The sequence below is a fragment of the Monodon monoceros genome, unplaced genomic scaffold (assembly GCF_005190385.1).
Source record: "Monodon monoceros isolate NGI ecotype Baffin Bay Population unplaced genomic scaffold, NGI_Narwhal_1 Super_Scaffold_4, whole genome shotgun sequence".
Lineage (NCBI taxonomy): Eukaryota > Metazoa > Chordata > Mammalia > Artiodactyla > Monodontidae > Monodon > Monodon monoceros.
Genome location: NW_021703781.1, coordinates 23324676 through 23334334, shown reverse-complemented (window position 1 = coordinate 23334334; position 9659 = coordinate 23324676).

Here is a 9659-nt window from a genome sequence, read left to right as displayed (position 1 = left end):
GTAGTTGTTAGCAGTTATCTATTGTCACAATAATGCTTCATAGCAAACAACCACAAAATCATAGAGGCATAAAACAAGGGTTTATTACTCACATACCTGGAGTGATTGGCTAGGTGCTTCTGCGGATCCTGATCAGGCTCATTTACATGTCTAGGGGTGGTGCACTGTTGGATAATCTAGAATGTTCTTGGCTGGGACATTGGGGGTGAGTTGGCTGTGCTCCATGTGTCTCTCATTTTCTAACAAGCTAGCATGGGGATATTCTTTTGAGAGTGATGGCAGAGGGTAAAAGCAGAAGTGGAAATATGCGAGTCTCTGCCTGCATGACAGTCAAAGCATATTATATGGTCAGGCCCAGAGTTACAATAGGACGGTATTACAAGATTTCATGGCAAAAGGTGTTGTTAGGGGTTTAGGTCAACTACAGAGTTATAGGGAACAGTCTCCAAGAGATCACTCTCACTTCCAATACCAACTGCAAGTTCAAGGGGTTTTGAAAACCATTCTCAATTTTGATAGAAGGACTCACAAAACTCACTGAAAGCCATTATACTCGTGGTTATGGCTTATTACAGGATAAGAATACAGATTAAAATCAGCCAAGGGGAGAAGCGTATAAGGTGAAGTCTAGGGAAGTACTAAATGTGGAGCTTCCATTGTTCTCTCCTCATAGATTCAGGATGCATTATTTTTCCAGCAACAGTATGTGACAATACATATAGGATGTTGCTAACCAGGGAGACTCACCCGAGTGTTGGTGTCCAGAGTTTTACTGGGGATCCGTCACCCAAGGCCCCCACCCTAAATCACATTGTTGGTCTTTGTGGTGTGGCCACCCCCTACTCTAAATCACACTGTTAGACTATCCCCTGTGACCTAAGGCCCTCAGGGAAGCAGACACTCCTATCAGACGTGAGATTACCTCCCAGAAAAATGGCAAAAGCCAGACCTCATTTTGGGCGAGGTAAAATTTTTTACTATATAGGAAGTAGGGAAGTAGGGAAGAATTGGGATATAGGAAGTAGGGAAGAATCGGGACTATTAGTGCAATCAATCTGCCACAGTAGCTCTATTAAAGCATTCCTTAAATTGGTATAGGATAGGAAGCAGTGTTTTTTAACTTCAGGATTGGCTTAAGAACTAACATTAACCATAGACTGCTTATAGATCCTGTAAGTAAGCCTCCTTGTCTTTACCCCTTATACTTACTAAGATTAGGACTAATTGTTCCATTTCATAATTTTTTTAAAGTCATTGAAACAGGTATAAAACACACCAAGTTGGTTCTATGATTAAAAAACAATAACGAAGCAAAACCTCACAAAATTTTATACTATACAGCATGCAATGATGGTTACTCATATTAATACAGTACTTCATACTTTCCCAAGAAACTTTCAAAACAGCTATCTCAATTGATTCTCATAATGTCTTTGTGTGGTTGATAAGGCAAATGTTATTATGGCTATTTGGTGGATGAAGAAATTTCAGCATAAAAGTTAAAGGGATTCACTGAGGGACACCTTGCTGAACTGTTAATGGTGCACAAGAACCTGGGCTCACTGACTCTACCAGTGTTCCTTCCAAAATAAAAGTGTTTCTTCCTGACAAATACTATAATTCTGTGACTGAATGAATTCTGAGTCCTAAACTCTTGAGTTTTGCCTTCACCAAATAAAGATTTCTGGCATTCTTGTCTGGTTTGTTTGAGCTCTTGACAAGTTCTTTGGGTCAAAGAAATGCACGGACTGGCCAAGCCCTACAAATCTTTCTGACAGCCAAGTCAGATGCTGTTTGTTTATACACAGAAGCATTCTTCTGAAATATAACTTATTTTTTTCAGTGAAATATTTTTAAAATTTGTATCCATTTCCTATCCTTGACAGAATAGCTGTTGGATATTCCCCTGCAAACTATAACATTTGAAAATATTTAATATTTAGGACTCAAGCTATTTATATTCAATGAGTTATACATTGCTAAGGAAAGATACCAGGAAATGGAAACAGAGGAGCAAATGGAGTCTGATACAGCTTTCATGCTATTTGTAAATTTCACAAACAAAATAAATAACTCTTCCTTAATCACCAATATATTTCCAATACCTGATACAATGCCTGGCCTATTGTAGGTGCTCAGTAAATAATTGTTGAATGAATGAATAAGTGATTAAAATAAGCCTCCAGTTACAGCCGTTGCTTGGTAGAAGGCAGTACTCTCCTGACATCATTGTTTTCCTCTTGGAAAACAACTACATTTCCTTTGGGAATTAGAAATTTGGCTCAAAACCAGAGAACAGTTAACAGCTGAGTTGGAGCCTTCTCCACAATGACTCATAATCATGTAGGGTACTACATCAGTTAAGATGTGTTTGGTTACTTGAGACTGAGATTTGAGAAAATACAAATTTAATTTGCTTAAACACTAAGGAAACTTATTAGCTTGCATAGCTAAAGCACCCAGCTGTAGTTCAGGGCTCAGATACCACTCGATTAAGGTTTTACTCAGCTTCTCTCACCTCTGACCTACTTCATGTGCTGTCTTTGTCCTCAAGTTGGCTTCCATCCTGGTTGAAGAATGGCTGCCAGATCTTAGGGCAATTTACTTTCTTGTTCCTATCCAGAGAGTATGTCCACCCTCAGCCTTGAAGCAAAAGTATTGGTCTTCACTCTGTTTGGGTCAGTTTAGGTTATAATCCCCACTGTCTGAGCCCCTAACCAAAGGATTCCTGAGGTCAAAGGAATGTCTTGAATTGATTGGGACTTGGGTTAAGTGCCCATCCCTAAACCAGTCACTGTGGCAAGACAGATTGTCATATTACTGATGTGAATCAGGTTTATCAGGGTGGGGCCACCCCGGATTTTGGAGAAAAGTTTCTTGGATCTGCAGTTTGATATATTTTATCATTTTTGGAATGTTTTCTGCCATCATCTCTGCAAACATTTCTAAAGCCCTTTTTGTCTTTCTTCTTCTGGGACTCCAGCTACATAAACGTTGGATTGTTTGATATTGTTCCACAGCTTTTGGATATTCTGTTCTATTTGCTTTTCACTTTTTTTTTTCTGTTGATATGTTGGTTTGGATGACTTGATCTTCTTTTCTCAGCTGTGTCAAGTAACCAATGAGTTCATCAAAAGAATTATTCGTCTCTGAATATCATGGGATTTTTTTCCCCTAGTATTTCATTTGATTAATTCTTTTTTTATTTTTTAATTTAAAAATTTTGGGGAGGATTAAAATAATACTAGTTGTTGAAATAAATGAATGAGTGAGCAAAATTCAAGTTAAACCTCAATTCATTGGACTATTTGTTGTAGTTTTCATCTCTCTACTGAAATTTCCCATTTGTTCAGGCATGCTGTTCACTTTTTTTTTTTTTGCTAGTTAGTTTGAAGTCCTTATCTGATAGTTCCAACATCTGGCTTATATCTACGTCCATTTCTGTTTTCTGCTTTATCTCCTGAAAGTGGGTTTTTAAATTTGTTTCTTTGTTTCCTGTGTCTAATGGGTTTCCAATGAATGCTGGACATTGTGTGTAGCGCAGTACTGTTTTCCGGTTAAGTCGTGCCCACACGTTGCAATGAACATACCTCTTCTGTCAGGTTCTTAATGTGGTGGGGTGAGGGGGGTGGCTCAATCTAATTTAGGAGTTGAGCTGGGCTGAGGCTTTGTTGTTGCTATAGTTACTTTCATTACAGCACAGATTTCACATTCCTTTAGGAGGAAGGTGCTGTGCCCTTGTGCTTACTTAGTGTGGGGCTCATGTGCCAGAGAGTTTTTCTGTGTTCCTGCTTTCAACTGTCCCTGCATTCTTATGCCTTAGCCCTCTTTCTCTCCACTCTCAGCATTAGACTGCGTGTGTGTGGAGATTCTGTTGTCCTGGTCCAGTCTCAGTCTTAGGCCGGCCCTGTGTGCCTGGGCCTTGGGAGGTGGGACTTTTTCAGTCTCTCCTGAAAGGCAGCCACCTCAGCCTTTTATCTATGGTTGGTCTTGGGCAAGAGTTTCCTGCTTTTTCCTCAGCAGTAGTAGAACTCAGCTTGTTATCAGTGTCGGACCCAGGGTCAAAGAGGGTTTCCTGCCTCTCCCCCAAGAATAGAGGGTTGTCTTATAGTTTCTCCACCCGCAAGGAATCTTCAACCTGTGCCCTGGGAGCCAAAGGGTTTGCTGCCACTTATGCAGTGGCTTAAGGCTTTTGCTTTGTAAGATAGAAGAGCCTGAGGAAAAATGTTTGGGGGGAGGTTTTATGTCCAATTCCTAGCTGCTGCCAATTTCCTCCTTTACTCCTGTACCATCCAGTGGAGCTCTATGATCTCCTGCCCTGTTCCCAGTCTTTCACCTGAGCACCACTAAGCTTGTGGGAAGAACTAGCGAGTACAATCTCCCCTTGTGCCTGAGGCTCCCAACTGACAATACTTGGATTTCAACAGTTTGTTAAATTTTTTCCAGAGTTTTTTCTTACTCTGCAAAGGGCTAAACTTTGTGTTCCATTTCTCCTTGGAACTCAGGTTACTTGGTTGCTTTGCAACCTCAGCTGTATGATATGCTCAAGAACATTTATGATTTTGTAGATTATCTGCCTTTTTTCCCATTGTAAACGTGGAAGCAAAATTCCTTTCAGTTTTTTACATCCTAAGCAGAAGTACAAGTCACACTGAAACTGAAAGGCTGGGCAATTTGGGAAGTCTTAATAAGGTTGGTAAAGGGAGGAATGAATACTAGGTAGGCATCCCACAGTGTCCGTTCCAGGTAAAAATATAATTAATAAATACAATTCTAGTAATAGGTTTTGTAAAGGAAAAGTTTGGCTGGCTTGTTTAAGCAGTATGTATTGATAGGTTAAGAGAGGCTAGGTAATGCTACGGTTACAAACAACTCTAACCTTTAGTAAGTTTACATTATAGAAGTTTATTTTTCACTCAAGCTGCATATCCAGTGGAGACTGTCAAACCAGTGGAGAGTTTAGGGCTCTGTTCATTGTAGGAACTCAGAGACCTGGACTGATGAAGATTTCATCTTGATACAGGCTTCCAGAGTAACTGCAACAGTGGGAAGGGAACATGGTGAAACATTCTGACTTTCAAACATGTTGCTTTCATTGGCCAAAGAAAGTTAGCCACAACTAACTTCAAAGACAGTGAAGAGCAGACCTTTCTGTCTGGGAAGAGAAAAGCCCTAGAATTATTTGGTGAACAACACTAATGAACGCCATGGGGAGGTAACTTTACCTTCCCAACTAATAGCAGAAAGATACGTGCAGTTAATGTATGGTTGACTCAAGGTGAGCAGAACTAAATGTAAAGAAATCACAGATTAATTTTAAATTAGAACTGCAAGTAGATAGAAAGTCAGAATTTTAGCCCTTATATCAGTTCCTGTAGTGATGTGGAAATCTGCTTAATATTGACAAACTGGTTAGTAATTGGCAGAGTCTGTAGCCTATGATGGTCTCTGCCACTTCAAATCCATTAAGATTTAGAATCAAATTCTTTAGTTTCTCTACAAATTCAGCTCACTTTCCCAACTTCCTTATTTTGGTTGTTGTTACCACTATTTGTCCAGTTTTCCAAACTAAAGACCCTGGCACAATTTTTATGTAACTCATGTGTCCTGCCTTATGAGGGTACAAGATGAGGAGTTCACATGCCTTTTAATATTAAAATTAGAGGTCTTAATGCTCCTATTGTGCTTATTGAGAGAAGATCTTTCTTCCTCTCTGGAGTCCTCTTCCTCAGACAATTCCCATGATTTCAAGAATGCTTATCTGGTGTAAAGGGTCTGTCCTAATAACTACATTCACCTCTAGGAGAGAACAGTGGGAAATTTACTCAGACCCTTGAGAAATGTCAGTCTTCAGCCACTGTTTCAGTCGTGATCATATACATAAGTGTATCAGTTTCTTATTGCTGCTATGACAAATTACCACAAACCCGATGGCTTAAACAATACAAATTTATTATCTTACAGTTCTGTAGGTCAGAACTCTGACAGTGGTCTCACTGGGCTAAAACCAAAAGTATTGTCAGGGCTGCATTCCTTTCTGGAGGCTCTAGAGGAGAATCCAGTTCTTTGCCTTTTCCACTTTCTAGAGGCTCCCCATGTTCCTTGGCTTATGGAGCCCCTCTCTCCATCTTCACATCAGCAACATATCAAATATCTCACTTTGCTTCCATCCTCACATCTTTCTCTGATCAGAGCCAGGAAAAGTTCTTAGCTTTAAAAAAATCCATTTAATCAGATTGGGCCCACCTGGATAACCCAGGCTAATCTCCCCATATAAAGGTCCTCAATTTAATTATACCTGAAAATTTCTTTTGCCATGTAAGGTAACATATTCACAGGTTCTAGGGATTCAGATGTGGCCATTGAGGGGCCATTATTCTGCCTGCTACAGTGAGTGTCCCTATTGAGGCCACATGATGGAGGTGGTCTGGCTACCCCATTGCAGCCACTTTCCTCAGCGCCACAGTGACAGGATATTAGTGACTGGAATGGTTTCTAGTCTCAGCTACATTCTATAATACCTCATCTCTTGACTTTCATGTCCTTACTCATGATTAAAGAGCAAGTCCCTATCACTCCTAGTTCTAAGACCCATCCTATGTCAAGTGACATGGAAAACTCATATTTTTTTACATTGTGTTTTTACTTTGTTAACGATAAATAATGTAATTTTACTTCACTGTTTAAAATACCTCAGTGCCTTTCCATTGTACTTGTTACAGTACTAAGGAGTCCCAGCTGATTGAGCCTTCACATACCGATCATACCAGCTTCTCCCTTGCTTATTGCACTACAGTCACACTGAATTTCTTTTAGCTTCTCAAATGCACCAAGTATTTTCCTGTCACACGATTCTCACACATGCTCTTCTCTCTCTTTAGATTGTTCTTATTCACACACTTCGGCTGGCTAACACAGGTCTCAGTTTATGTCAGTTCTTCAGAGACACTTTCCCTCTGTTATGAATCTAAATTATGTCCTTCCTATTATGCTTTTTCATAGCATCTTGTCATTTTCCTTTGTCACATTTGTTTATTTACTTATTTATTTATTTGAGTGTATTGTCGGTTTCCGTAAAAGGACACCAAGTTCTGTGACAGCAGGAGACATACCCGGCATTTAGCATTATTTGGGTCATATAGGAAAGTATTTATTGGGTGAATGAATTCCCACTGCCACAAGTGTAGGTTTTAACTCTATCCAATAAGTTTATAAACGCTTTAAAAGCAGAGAATGTCTAATTAAAGTTTGACCTTACACAGCCCAGTAGGCAGTGTCTTGGACACAGTGGTAAGCCTTCCATAAATATTTATTCAATGAATCGTGAACTACTAATCTAGATGCCACTTTCTTCTAATTCACATAGCATAATATTTCTAAAATATTGCCTCCATCATCTTAATCCCCTGGTAAAAAACCTATCCACCATTACCTATTTCATCAAATTTAGCTTTATTCACTCTCCTCACTATCAAGTTTATTTTATTTTAATTAATTAATTTCCAGAGAAGGAAGGATTTATTAATATTACTTGCAGCAAGTAAGGAGAACACTTGCTTTCCCAAAGCAGTGTCTCCAAGTATGTAGTATTTTATAATCCTCACAACACATTCAACACTTATTCACTCTCTCCAATAATTTCTAATTGTTTCATATGTATGAGTGCCTTCAATAAAAGGGTCTATGTCTTCTGTTTTCGCTGCCTTTTTTGTTGGGCACACAACAAAAGTGCTCAATGTCAAGGGAAGAAACCATCATTCAAAATGTGAAATAAAACGTTGACTTATTACTTTCTATGTGTAGAAAAGCACTATGCTTGTTTGACTGTCCCTCTGCTGATCTTATCTTGTTTTTGTGAAAGACAGAGCTCAGGGATTGGCTGACTTTCAAAGGTGAAAGTGGGTTGACGTCTGCTGTGGAAGCATGATTACTCTGCTGGAGAGACTGTTGACAATTGGCTGAATTTCAGAGATGTGCTCACTAGAGTAAAGCTGTTGCTGTTTTGGCTAACTTTAAAAAGTGGGAGGCTGTCCCTGACTGGCTGGTTTTTCAGAAGATTGTTCATAGGGTTGAGCAGCCATTTATCTATTAATTGAGTTTAGAATCACTTCTGCTCATTAGTTGTTACTGTGGCTACATAATAGGCTTTTCCTAAGAATATAGGACTTTCAATATTTCTTAAAGAAATATTTATTGATTGATTAATTTTTCAGATGTAAAAGAAGAGATTGAATGGTGGTTTACCTCCACTCTAATGTTTGACCATTCAGAGGGGAGTCATGTCATTCTTTTTCTACTCCCCAAGGTATTTGCTGTTTTCATTCTAACTAAGCAGGGATGATTGTGTTGAGTAGTCATATGTAGATTTGATACGAAGTGTCCTTTTTGGGCAACCAAATGATATTGATAGGGATAGGTTAGAAGTTTCTTTCAGCTTCACAACTCATGACTGATAATGTCACGTAAAGTTTTAGCATTGTTGTCACATTTCGGAAAATTTCAAATAATTTTATTTGTATGACTTAATAGAGTTCAGGGCACATCAGTTTTCTTTAAACTGATGACATTCTAACCAGCTTGTTGTGGATAGCCTCACTAAATTCTGACAAAAAAGGACTTACTTTTATTGGCTAAGCATTGATAAGCACTAAATCTTTAATTTTAAAATGTATACATCCAATAATTGGAAGAATTTCTCACAGATTAGCTTTAGGCTCCCAAAGTTTCAACTTAGCTTCTCCACCACTATCCATATATATATATTTTTGTGTGTGGTACGTGGGCCTCTCACTGTTGTGGCCTCTCCCGTTGCGGAGCACAGGCTCCGGACGCACAGGCTCACCGGTCATGGCTCACGGGCCCAGCTGCTCCGTGGCATGTGGGATCTTCCCGGACCGTGGCATGAACCCGTGTCCCTTGCATCCGCAGGCGGACTCTCAACCACTGCGCCACCAGGGAAGCCCTCTCCATATATTTTTGATGCTAGAACACAGGACACATTCAAATAGCTATATGGTGTCTGGCCCTGTACCTTTGTTTTACAGTGCTGGGTGGGTCAGTACAATGGGTGGTAGTACATTCTTAGATGCCACTCCTACACTGGGACAGCTGAAAATATCTTAACTATACCTAGGAATGACTGTGAATTACAAAAATATATCCCACTAAACTCAAGCCAAATGTATTCTAACTCAAGTTCCCTACAGTTAAATTATAAAAATGCCGTCTAGCCACTCCGACACCACTAGACAAGGGGAAGTGTGATGTAGGGAAAATCAGTGAGGAAAGAATTAGAAGTCTAAAGATTGCCATTAAAATTTTTACTTTCACAAATTTTACAAAAGCATATGAACGTGTGAGCGTATTGTTAGGGCCCCTTCCAAGGTCTTGGAAAGGGCTAGTGCAAATGAAGGCCCCTGAAAATGAAGCTTTCTTAGCTTCACAGTAAATCTGCCTCAAGGTCTGGAGCCATTTTGTTTACAGGGTAAAATGCAATTTTCAGAGTCGGCTCTATATAGGGCCAATGGATACGTTGATTATAGCTCCACTTGAGACCAAGATTTAAAGAAGAGATCTTTGCCTCTTTTGTGTCAAGGGCTCCCTGCTATTTGTTTAGACTAGTGGTTCTCAAACCCTTTGGTCTCATAACCATTTCACAC